Genomic DNA, 12,381 nt, shown 5'->3' on the forward strand with positions numbered 1-12,381 from the left:
CACTACTACAAAAAGCATAAGTGCTAGACTACAGGGTGAAATGGGTCTGCCCACAAAAAAACTGTACTGGCACCCAGCTACATGTGTACACATCTGCACATTTACTAGAATGCTATTCTGTGCACAAACTTTTTCCAACAACAACATTTGAGAGGAGAATATCATTCCAGTCACAAACAGATGGAAAATACTCTAATGAAAAGGGGGCACCAAAAATATATAGAAGAGTGGCGCAACGAAACGTCACACAACTGAAGAATATCATTCCAGCACGTGTAGTAGTAGTGTAAATGAGCACAAATTGGCACCAGAAATTGCAAACATACGCAAGGCCTCTAGCGCACCTGTGTGCATGCATCTAGTGTGCTATCCAATGTTAGTACATGGGTTTTTTTAACAGGGCTGATTTACATATTAGTTAAGCAATACCTTTGGTAATAGAGTCATGCACTAATGCTTATGTGGGTTCGTAACATAAGGTTTCTGCACTGGCCCCTGCATGAAGTGGCGAAGATGGGTGGACCAAGAACAAAAGAACTGCAAACCCTACAATCCTCAAAAAGCATTACAAAAAACATAAACAGCTATAACAAAAATCCAGTGGAGAATCCTGCTCAACCTACAGAAAACATAAAACCGCAAATTTAAAACATTTGTATTGCTCCTTTCATTTTAAAAGCGATACTTTCCCGATTTACACCCCGACTACCCTGCCTGAAAAAATTTCATTCTTCGTGACATTTCTGATTCTCTGCTCTTCTGATTGTATCGAGTGGACCGGACCGGCTTTAAAAAAAACAAACACAAAGTTTATTAACGTAAACAAACTTGTGCATTCCGAAGCTTCTGAAGCGTTAAAGGTACTATGTAAAAAAAAAAAAAATGTTAACTTGGGAGCAGGCACAACCTGTAATCAAATGAACCATACAGGCCCTTTCCTTGTTTTCACCTACATTAATCCTGCTTCGAGATTCGGTCCCGATTTTTATACTTTAGCCTTTAAAAAAATCCCTCGCACTCTAATCACCCTACTCCTTTATTAGCGACTCAACAAAACCATTTATCAGACGAATCCACCAACTACTTACCACACCAGCAATTACAGAACTACGACGAACGATAAAACCAAAAACATACTGCTTCCGGTTACATGACCCAAAGGCAAAAGGAAACGCCTACAGCTTCCGGTTACAGGAAGTAGCGATTATAACTTGGTAGGGGGTTTTTTTAACGTCTCAAAAAGGTCAGTGGTTTGAAAGATGAGATGACATCGTTTGTATTTTTTTGTTGTTTGAATATTATTTTTTGATATAAGAACATCTTTAATAAAGATATGTGGAAAAAAGAACGCCGAGAATGAAGTTCAAGTCAGCAGCAAGGCTATTTAAACTTTGAATCAGTGTGAGAAATGGACAAAACACAAGTTAAGATTTGAAAACAATATTGGTACCATAGTCTCTATTTGTGCTGCAAAGTAAAACCTGGGTTGTTACAAATATTTGAACAGTGCATGCTTAACTGAGAGACGTTTTCCCGTTGTAGAAAAAGGTATATTTTCTTAGGATATAAGTAGCAAAAGATATACCTTAAATAGTAACAGTTGTATGTATTGGCTAGTTGAAGATTCTACTATAGAGTAATGGTTCTGAGTGGTGAATACCCCTAATCAATATGCATGGTAGATTTGTATTCTGTATGAGATAGTTTTGCATGCCTGTCACTTAAATTATATGCAAATCTTCAGATTTGGGTAACGACCTAAAATAATGAGACCTCTGTTGTGCCATCCACTACCGCAGAATCATAGTTTCTTACCTGTAACGGTAGTTTTCCGTGGACAAAGGATCTTCTAGCCACACCTTCTGAATATTCGTCACGGTGACGTGCGAGACCGGAATCCAATAGGAATGCTTTAAAAGTAAAAACACATTAGCATTAGCACATTCCCGCCCAGACCGGTAGTATAAATACCTTTGACAGCTCAGAATAGTCAGTTCATTAAAATAGCTACAACAACCAGGGAGGGTAGGGAGGGATTGTGTGGCTAGAAGATCCTTTGTCCACGGAAAACTACCGTTACAGGTAAGAAACTATGATTTTTCCATGGACAGGATCTTCTAGCCACACCTTCTGAAGACTCCCAAGCATACACAGGTAACCTTACGTGAGAAATTACAATATGAAGCACCCACCAACCTAATTTCATAACATGTTACCTGTGATAGGAGGAGGAGGAAGGTTGTCGCTTACATTGCCTCTTGTAGGATCGACAGCTCAAACAGAGAATCTGCTCGAGATGCTGTATCAAGACAGTAATGCTTAGAAAAAGTGTGTAGAGATGACCAAGTAGCCGCTCTGCAAATATCTAAAAGAGGTGCACTATGTAAAAATGCAGTTGAAGAAGCCTTTGCTCTTAAATTGTGGGCTGTTACATGAGGATGTGATTCTTGCTGCTGATAGCAAAAATTTATACAGTGAGTAACATAAGAAGAAAGTGTTCTCTTAGACACTGGTTGCCTGTCTGTCCTTCGTAGAATAAGAGAGGAACAGCTGTGATGGTCTATGAATAGTTGACGTTCTCTGTAAATAGATTGATAGTGCTCTGGTACAATCTAATGTATGTAACCTACTATGCAGAGTAGATTGATGTGGAGGTGGAAAAAAGACTGGTAAAATAATGGATTGATTGACATGAAAAGACGACACAACCTTTGGAAGAAATTCTGGATGAGGTCGTAATATTGCTTTATCATGTAAAATTTGAGTATACGGAGAATAATAAACCAATGCTTGGAGTTCTCCAATTCTTCTAGCTGATGCAATTGCAATAAGGAACAAAGTTTTCCAAGTCAAAAATTGTAAGGAAGCTGACGTAAGTGGTTCAAATGGAGGATCCATAAGTTTTTCCAAAACCAGATTCAGATCCCACGCTACTGGAGGTATGTGAGTAGGAGGGTGAAGATTCATTAAGCCTTTCAAAAATCTTTTAGTGATAGGATGAGCCATCACTGTACATTCATCAACCGGATCATGAAAAACAGTAATAGCTGCCACATGAACTTTAACTGAAGATACGGCCATGCCTGATTCAGACAAATGAAGAAAACACTCCAATAATACAGAAATAGGACAAGAAATAGGATTTACATGATGTGATCTACACCAACATTGAAATCTTTTCCATTTAGCTGCATAAACCAATCTAGTTGATTGCTTTCTGGAAGATAATAATACATCCAAAACTGGTTGAGAAAATAATGAAAAATCTAATGTTTTACTTGAACAAACCAAGCCGTGAGATGAAGTTTGTTGAGATTTGGATGCAGGAGTTGACCATTGTTCTGAGATATGAGATCTGGAATGAGAGGAAGAAAATGAGGCTGGAACAGAGCTAACTGTGTGAGCACCGGAAACCAGGTTTGTATCGGCCAATAAGGTGTTATTAGTATTATGGACGCTCTGTCCTGAATAATTTTCTGCAAGACTTTTGGAATTAGAGGAATTGGAGGAAAAGCGTAAAACAGATAATTTGTCCAAGGTAGGGCAAAAGCATCTGTCGCTATCCTTTGAGTTGAAGGCCACCTTGAGCAGTATTTGCGACATTTGTTGTTCTGTGGGGATACGAATAGATCTATCTGAGGCCAACCCCATCTTCGAAAAAGAGCGTGAGTAACTGTGATCTTGAGAGACCATTCGTGAGGTTGAAGCTGTCTGCTCAAGACATCTGCAATGTGATTTTGTCGTCCTGGTAGATACACTGCTCGAATCACCGAATGTAGAGACAGGACTATTGACCAGAGTCTGACTGCTTCTCGACACAGACTTAGAAAACCCATACCTCCTTGTTTGTTTATGTAAAACATTGCCACTTGGTTGTCCACACAAACTTGAATCATCTGAGACTGAAGGAGATGTTGGAAAGCCTGAACAGCTAATCTGACTGCCCTCAATTCCAGAAGATTTATGGAAAAACAACTCTCTTGAATTGTCCACTGACCTTGCGTTGAGAAATGATCCAAATGGGCTCCCCAACCAATCTTGGATGCATCTGTGGTAAGTATTTTGGTTGGACGTGGTAATTGGAATGGAGCTCCCACCAACAGATGTTGTTGATGTGTCCACCACAACATGTGTAGTTTGATCCGATTTGACAGACGTATCCTTGAATAAAGGGAGTGTCGAATAGGACTCCATCGTCTCTTTAAATACCACTGCAGGGGTCGCATATGTAGACGTGCAAGAGGTAGAACAGCAACTGTTGAAGCCATATGGCCTAAAAGTACTAGAATTTTGCGAGCAGAGATGATCTTTGCTGACAGAAAATACTGTATTAATTGATTCAGAACTTGGGCCCGATTGAGTGGCAGTTTCGCTAAAGCTTGATAGGAGACCAGATCTGCTCCTATAAACGTCAATCTCTGAGTGGGGGTCAAATGAGATTTCTTGTAATTGATCACTAAACCTAACTCTTCGAGAAGAAGCATGGTCTTCTGCAAATGAAGAAGATTCTGCTGAGGAGAGTGTGCTACAATCAACCAATCGTCGAGATATGGGAAAAGAATTATACCCTGACGATGTAAGTGTGCCACAGGAGCTATGACACACTTGGAGAATATTCTGGGAGCTGATGTTAGACCAAAAGGCAGAACCTTGAATTGGTAATGTCGATCTTGGCACACAAATCGAAGAAATCGTCTTGATGATTGATGAATAGGAATATGCAGGTAAGCATCCTGCAGATCTATGGCTGAAAACCATACCCCTTGTTTTAACAGAGGAAGTATCGTTTGTAAAGATGACATCCGAAAACGTTGTTTTGGAAGAAATTTGTTGAGTTGTCGTAAATCCAGGATTGCCCTGTAACCCCCATCCTTTTTGGTTATGAGAAAAAATCGGGAATAAAACCCTTTGTTTATGTCGTGAGCAGGTACAGTCTCTAAAGCATTGAGATTGAGGAGTCTGGAGACCTCTTGTTGCAAAAATGGAATCTGCGAGTTTGGAACATGAAGACGTGTAGGTGATCGAATAGGTGGGGGCTGTGAGAATCTGAGAAAATATCCATGTTGAATGATGTCCAAAATCCATTTGTCTGTTGTTAGACATCCAAGAGTTGAAAAAATGTTGAACTCTGCCCCCCCACCGGAATCGGAGACAAGGACTGGTCAAAAAGACGGATTGAGTTTTTGCTGCTGGTTTGTTTGAGCAGGTCTTTGTGACCGCCAGTCTCTACCTGATCTAGCCTGAAAATTATAACGTTGAGGCTGAGATTTAAATGGAAAACTAGACCGCTGATGGCCAAAAGATTTTCGTTGTTGAAATCTATTCCTTGCATTAAAATATGGTAATTTTTTATAATTCAATTTAGGAGGCTGCTGTTTATCTTGCTCTAGAGTGTCCAAAGTTGTACAGTCCTCTTTAAGACCTTCAATCAGCTGTTTTACTCGATCTCCAAATAAAGAGTCACCCACACAAGGAGCATTAGCCACCTTTTCGTGAACATCTTCACCTAATGCAGATGCCCGTAACCATGAGAAACGTCTAGATGCAATTGCAGTAGCTGCATTTCTAAGTGATGTATCAAATTGGTCATGTGTGGTACGAATCATTTGTTTAGAACTCTCTTCCAATTTGGTAAGAATCTGTTGAAAATTTGAAACCTCCTGCTGAGGAAATACTGACTGTAATTTAGACAAGTCATCCAAGATGGTATACAAATATTCCATTTGATGAAACATATGGATTGCTATACGAATTGAGAGCATTGAGGACTGAAAATTCTTTCTTGCTAATAAGTCCATGAATTTTAAATCTTTAGTTGGTGGATGATTGGTAATATTTTCTGCAACTTATGTCGTCTCATGGCCGATTTTACCACTAAAGATGCATGCGGAAGCTGAGTCATACCTTTGCGTAGATCTAATAGAATAAGGGGTGTTCCAAATTAATTTGTGATGTTCTTGAAGCACTGGAGGTATTGGTAATGCTACTAATTGCTTAGATAAATTCAAGTATTTCGTGACTGAGCGTTTGTCCACAGCACTATCAGTCTGAGGAGAGACAGTTATGTTCAAAACCGTCACCAACTTTTGTAAAAATTTATGGTAAGACTCAACTTGTACAGATAAAATTTCTTCCTGATGTAGAGGTGGAAAGGCGGAAGTAGAAGGTAATTCCTGATCTAACTGAGTCTGATCATCAACATGTAATGAGTGAGACAAAGAAGGTACTGGAGAATTTATACAAGATTTATTTGAAGCACACTCTTGTATTGAACTAGATGGAGACACAGACCATGAACGTTGTCTGTGATCTGTATGAGTCATAGAATTTGTTTGAACTGGTGCTGTCCGAGGTGACTGCACCTGGTTATTCTCTTGTACTGTCTGCTGATTATGTAGCAGTTTTGTAAGTAACTCCAAAATCTTCAACTGTGCAGCAGAAGAAGAGGTTGATTGAGCTCTTGAAGAAGTATGAGAGACTGAGTGACGAGAAGCTCTATGCTTTAAAGAGCTGTGATCTGAATGAGAATGTAATTTAGAACGTTTCCTCAAAGGCACATCCGATGATGAACTGGAAGGTGATCTCCTACGACGATTTCTGTGAGAAGTACAAGAAGAACGACTATGCCTTGAAAAATTGCTATGTCTGGAATCATGACAGCATCGGGGGGATCGGCCATGCTGAGAAAATCCTCAATGTCAGTCGAGTCAGAAGAATGTGAACGAGATCGGCTCCTCCCACCTCGACTGTGATGATCAGCTGATTTCGAAGAACGTTGATATCGACGTCGAGCTCTGGAGCTGACAGCTTCCTGACGAGCATCATGCTCTGTTTGTTGCCCATTAGCTTTAACCTGATCCCCGGGCCGTAAGGCAAGGGGGAGAGCAGGAGTGGAAGGCACCTGATCCCCGGGCACCAAGGCAAGGGGGAGAGCAGGGGTAATATTCTCTTCCACCGGAGCTGGGGCATCCGACACTGACACAGACATTACAGAATTCTTATGAGAACTTACAGAAGACGACTCCGATTGTACTGCTGAAGTTAAATATTGTTGCAGCTTAAATGCTCTGATGTCCAAAGACTTTTGGGACATACTTCTACAGGCAAAACAATTTTTCGTATCGTGTGACTCCCCTAAACAGCGCACACATCTAAAATGATGATCCGTGAGGGAAAGTTTACGAGGACAAGTCGCACACGATTTAAAGCCCGTTTTTCTGTGAGACATAACAATAGTGAAGGAAAACAAAGATGACTGACTGACTGACTAACTGACTGAGTCTGATAAATCAACTGCGGGTCGTTCCGTCAACGCGGAAAAATTAAGACTGACTATTCTGAGCTGTCAAAGGTATTTATACTACCGGTCTGGGCGGGAATGTGCTAATGCTAATGTGTTTTTACTTTTAAAGCATTCCTATTGGATTCCGGGTCTCACACGTCACCGTGACGAATATTCAGAAGGTGTGGCTAGAAGATCCTGTCCATGGAAAACCTGTCTTTGTTGTGCCTGCCACGCAATGGCACTTCGGGCAACTGCCTAGCACTCCTGGCACCCAAACAAATTAGCAGAGGGAAATATATATGTGTGTGTATATATATATATATATATATATATATATATATATATGTGTGTGTGTGTGTGTATATATATTTGTAGCATTTGTATCCCACATTTTCCCACCAATTTGCAGGCTCAATGTGGCTTACATTTGACGTAATGGCGGTTGCCATTTCCAGGTAACAAAATTACAAATGGTATTGTGTTCAGGTGCATACATACATGATAATATACATGGAACATAACATATATGGAACAGATTATGGTATATATGTATATATACTCTCTGCATACATACATAGTAAAGAAGAGTTCAATATGATATTGCATGAAGGTTACTGAGTAATAAATTGGATTATAACATACATTTGGTCATCTAGTGATAATGCTTGATCATTCATAGCAAAGAGGATAGTCAATCGTGATAAGAGTTCGGTTTTGTATATATCATGTATAATATTATTTTTTAGTGTTTAAGATGGATGTTTATGGTATGCCTTCTTGAAAAGATCTGTTTTCAGTAGCCTTCGGAAGATGGTTAGGTCTTGCGTTGTTTTTATGGCCTTCGGTAGTGCATTCCATAGCTGCGTGCAGATGTATGAGAAACTGGTCGTGTATGTGGATTTATATTTTAGCCCTTTACAGTTAGGATAGTGGAGATTGAGGAATGTGCGTGATGATCTTTTTGAGTTCCTAATAGGCAAGTCTATAAGGTCTGACATGTAGGTCGGGGCTTCCCTGTAGACGATTTTGTGGACCAGGGTGCAAACTTTGAACACAATTTGTTCTTTTAGTGGGAGCCAATGTAGTTTTACTCTTAGGGGTTTGGCGCTTTCGTATTTCGCTTTCCCAAATATGAGTCTGGAAGCTGTGTTCTGAGCGGTTTGAAGCTTCTTAATGATTTGTTCTTTGCATCCGGCATAGATGGCATTTCAATAGTCTAGATGACTTAGCACCATTGATTGTACTAGGCTGCGGAAAACTTCCCTTGGGAAGAAAGGTGATTCTTTTAAGTTTCCACATTGAGTAGAACATTTTCTTTGCTATATTTTTCGCATGGTCTTCGAGTGTGAGATTTCGGTCAATTGTGACTCCCAGTATTTTCAGGCTGTCTAAGACCGGAAGTGTGTTGTCTGGGGTGTTTATGGTATTGGTTTTGTTTGTGTTGTATTGTGAGGACAAGATGAGACATGTTTTTTCTGCGTTTAGCTTTAATTGGAATGCATCCGCCCATGAGGCTGTGTGTGATTTCATTAGTGATTTCGGTTATGTCTTGTTTGAACGGGATGTATATCGTGACATCGTCTGCATAGATGTACGGATTGAGTCCGTGATTGGATAGTGATTTCGCTAAAGGTGTCATCATTAAGTTAAAAAGGGTTGGTGAGAGCGGTGATCCTTGTGGTACTCCACATTCAGGTTTCCATGGTGTTGACATTTTTGAGTTTGAAATCACTTGGTAAGTTCTTGTTGTTAAGAAGCCTTTAAACCATCTTAGTACGTTTCCTCCAATCCTGAAGTAGTCTAGGATGTTCAGGAGTATTTGGTGACTGACCATGTCGAACGCGCTGGACATATCAAATTGTAGGAGTAGCACATTGTTTCCAGTTGCAATTAGTTGTTTAAATTTGGTTATGAGAGTGGTTAACACTGTTTCAGTACTATGGTTGGATCGAAATCTTGACTGTGATTCATGTAGTATTGTGAATTTGTTTAGGTAATTGGTGAGTTGTTTTTTTACCATACTTTCCATTAGTTTTACTATCAGGGGGATGGATGCTACTGATGGGTAGTTGGTTGTGTCATTTAATTTTTTCTTTAAGTCTTTGGGTATGGGTGTAAGTAATATATTTCCTTTGTCCTTGGGGAAAAGTCCGTGTTGTAGCATGTAATTCAGGTGTGACGTAAGGTCTGTTATGAAGAGTTTGGGGGCGAACCTTATTAGGCTACTGGGGCAAATGTCCAGTTTGGAGTGGGTTTTGGAGAATTTGTTGAGTGCTTGAGTGATGGTATCTTCGGTTAGTAGATCGAAGTCATTCCAGGTTCGGTCTGCTGGGTATTCACCTGGAGTAGGGTCCAGATAATCCATAAATTTTTCATGATCAGTGGTAATGTGGATCGAAGTTTTATAATTTTCTCATTGAAGTATTTGGCAAGTTGGTCTGCAGATGGGGTGTCTTTGCTGGCTGTGGTAACCGGTGTGGTGTCTATTAGTTTATTCGTTAGTTGGTAGAGTTTATATGCGTCTTTGTAGTGTGGTCTAATTTTGGCTTTGTAGTAAGCTCTTTTGGTTTGGCTTATTGTATATTTGTATTTTCTTTGCATTTGTTTACAAGCTTTGAGTGTTTGTTCATTTTTTAGTTTTTGCCATGCGCGTTCAAATCTCCTGACTTGTGTTTTTAGTTTTTTCAGTTCTTTGTTGAACCAGGGTATTGAGCTGTGTCTCCATGTGGTTCTTGTTTGTATTGGTGCAGTTTCGTCTAGTACGTTCCTGCATCTGTCGTCCCAGTTTTGGAGGTAGTGTTCGGAGTTTGTCTGTGCTAACCATTCAGTTTTGTAGATCTGTTGCCAGAATGTAACAGGATCAATCTGTCCTCTAGTGGTGTAGGTTGTGCATTCTTGCTTGGGTTGTGTGTCTTTTTTCCGCCATTGTAGGGCTACGTTTAATTTATGGTGTTCTGACCATGGTATGGCCGTCCATTTTGTATCTGTTAGTATGAGGTTTGAATCTAGGGATAGTTTGTGTGTATTGAGGTCAATTGTGTGTCCTTTGACATGTGTAGCTTGCATATTAGGCAATTTAAGGTCCCTTTCCCTGCCTTACCCATACCTCTGTGGATGTGGACATATTGCCTTGCTTTCCCTGTCCTTACCCACCAACAGTGGATGCAGGCATATAGGTTCGCCCTTTCCCTGCCTTTCCCACTCATCTGAGCCTCCGGAGTCTTCAATACCTCTGCTTTCCTCACAGCTTACAAAAAAAAAAAAAAAAAAAAGTCGCGTTGCGTTTTTAAACGCAGAGACGCTGGAACAGAGGTTTTTGACCTGATTTTCAGCAGGATCGTAGTTGTACACTAGATCCTTTGAGGTAAGAGTGTTTTCCAACTCCTTCGGGGTGGGCCCGCGATCTTTTGGCGCGAAAACGCCATTTTGGATTTTTCCGCCGTTTTTCGGCGATGGCTGCGGACAATGTAAAGCGCTGTTCCACTTGTGGCAAGCGCAAATCAGCAGCAGGGCTCTGTAAATCGTGCTGTATTGGCGTAGGAGCCGGCCCGAGCATGGCGAGCGATGTTTCTTCCCACTCTGAGCTGGCAGCAGGCGCCATTTTGCTTACACCGCATGGCGAGGCCTCCGTGGACACGGAGAGACCTGAGCCGGGTGGGGCACCTCGAGATGAGGTTATTTCAGGAGTGGCTAGCACCGAACAGGATTTGGGTGCCCAGGGTGAGATTTTCTCCCCGGATTTTGTGCTTTTGCTGCATAAAGCATACATGATGAAAAGAGCCCTTCCTCAAGGGTCGCCTGAGGCTCCTCTGATTGCCCCCCCCCCCCCCCGATGGATTCTGGCCTGGGACTGCCCAGTGAGGCTTTTTTCCCGGATGCTTGGCCTAAAGATAAGCGCAGAAGGGTTAATTCCCCTTCAGATTGTGGTGCACCTTTTTCCCCCCCGTGGTCGGGGTGTGAGGATTCGGAGAACTCTGACAGACGTTCTTGGTCTGAGGAACCAGAGTCAGGTGCGGATTTATCACAGGATCTGGATGATCCTCCGCGGTGAGGATTTTCCACCGTGATGAGCTGCCAGCGCTTATTTCAGATACCCTGCAGACCCTCTCGATTGAAGATCCTGACAGTGGCATGGCCTCCTCGGGTAATCCCAGGATGGCTAGTACCAAGAAAGCTGCTTGGGCCTTCCCTTTGCATGACTCCATCCTAGAGCTTGTTTCGGCTCAGTGAGCTGACCCCGAGGGACCTTTGAGAGTTTCCAGGGCTATGGGGCAGTTATACCCTCTGCGTGAGGGACATATGGCTCGTTTTCAAATGCCTACAGTGGATGCCTTAGTCACTGCGGTGACAAAGAGAACTACCCTCCCTGTTGAAGGAGGTGTTGCCCTGAAGGATATACAAGACCGTAGGCTGGAAGCAGCACTTAAACGGTCCTTTGAAATTGCAGGTCTCACTGTTCGAGCGTCTGCATGCAGCTGTTATGCTGTGAGAGCCTGCCTAGCTTGGCTGCAACAGGCAGTGGCTCAGCCCGGAGATGGAGCGGAGCCCTTCTTGGATGTGGCTCCGCGGATGGAGGTGGCCTTGTCCTTTCTGGCTGATGCCCTTTATGACCTTGTCAGAGCTTCGGCTAAACAAATGGCAGTAGCAGTGGCGGCTCACCGTCGTCTGTGGCTACGACACTGGGCAGCGGACATGGCCTCTAAGCAAAGGTTGGTGAAGTTGCCTTTTCAAGGACTTCTCCTATTTGGTGAGGAGTTGGAGAAAATTGTGAAAGGCCTGGGTGATCCAAAACCCCAGCGCTTGCCCGAAGATAGGCAGAGGCCTTCCTCTAAGGGCCAGGCGGTCCACTCCTCATACAGACCTCGCTTCCGTGAAGCTAGAAGGTACCGCCCGGGGCGTTCTGCTGGGTTCACTTCACGTGCCCGTGGTCAGCAGAGGAACTCCTTTCGCTCGGACAAGCGTTCCGCAGCCGGTGGCTCAAGACCAGGAGTTCAGGGGCGACCCTCTCAATGATGGTGCGCCAGCCCTCTCCTCGATGCCTGTCATCGGAGGACGGCTTTCCCTCTTTGTCGAGGAGTGGGCCAAGATTTCCTCAG

At 42.3% G+C, this 12,381-nt stretch overlaps 2 protein-coding genes across 5 annotated transcripts in view; one reads left to right on the top strand and one right to left on the bottom strand.

Annotated features, from left to right (window-relative positions):
* Positions 1-1,139, bottom strand: part of MCM3AP (minichromosome maintenance complex component 3 associated protein) — an 888,504-nt gene extending 887,365 nt beyond the window's left edge. The window contains exon 1 of the mRNA XM_030208795.1: positions 1,089-1,139. The gene's annotated coding sequence lies outside the window, so the exon portion shown is untranslated. The remainder of the gene's footprint in view (positions 1-1,088) is intronic.
* A 28-nt stretch (positions 1,140-1,167) lies between these two features.
* Positions 1,168-12,381, top strand: part of YBEY (ybeY metalloendoribonuclease) — a 383,228-nt gene continuing 372,014 nt past the window's right edge. For all 4 annotated transcript variants that reach the window (XM_030210679.1, XM_030210681.1, XM_030210680.1 and 1 more), the window contains exon 1: positions 1,168-1,243. The gene's annotated coding sequence lies outside the window, so the exon portion shown is untranslated. The remainder of the gene's footprint in view (positions 1,244-12,381) is intronic.

Source organism: Microcaecilia unicolor, chromosome 7 (assembly GCF_901765095.1).
Source record: "Microcaecilia unicolor chromosome 7, aMicUni1.1, whole genome shotgun sequence".
Lineage (NCBI taxonomy): Eukaryota > Metazoa > Chordata > Amphibia > Gymnophiona > Siphonopidae > Microcaecilia > Microcaecilia unicolor.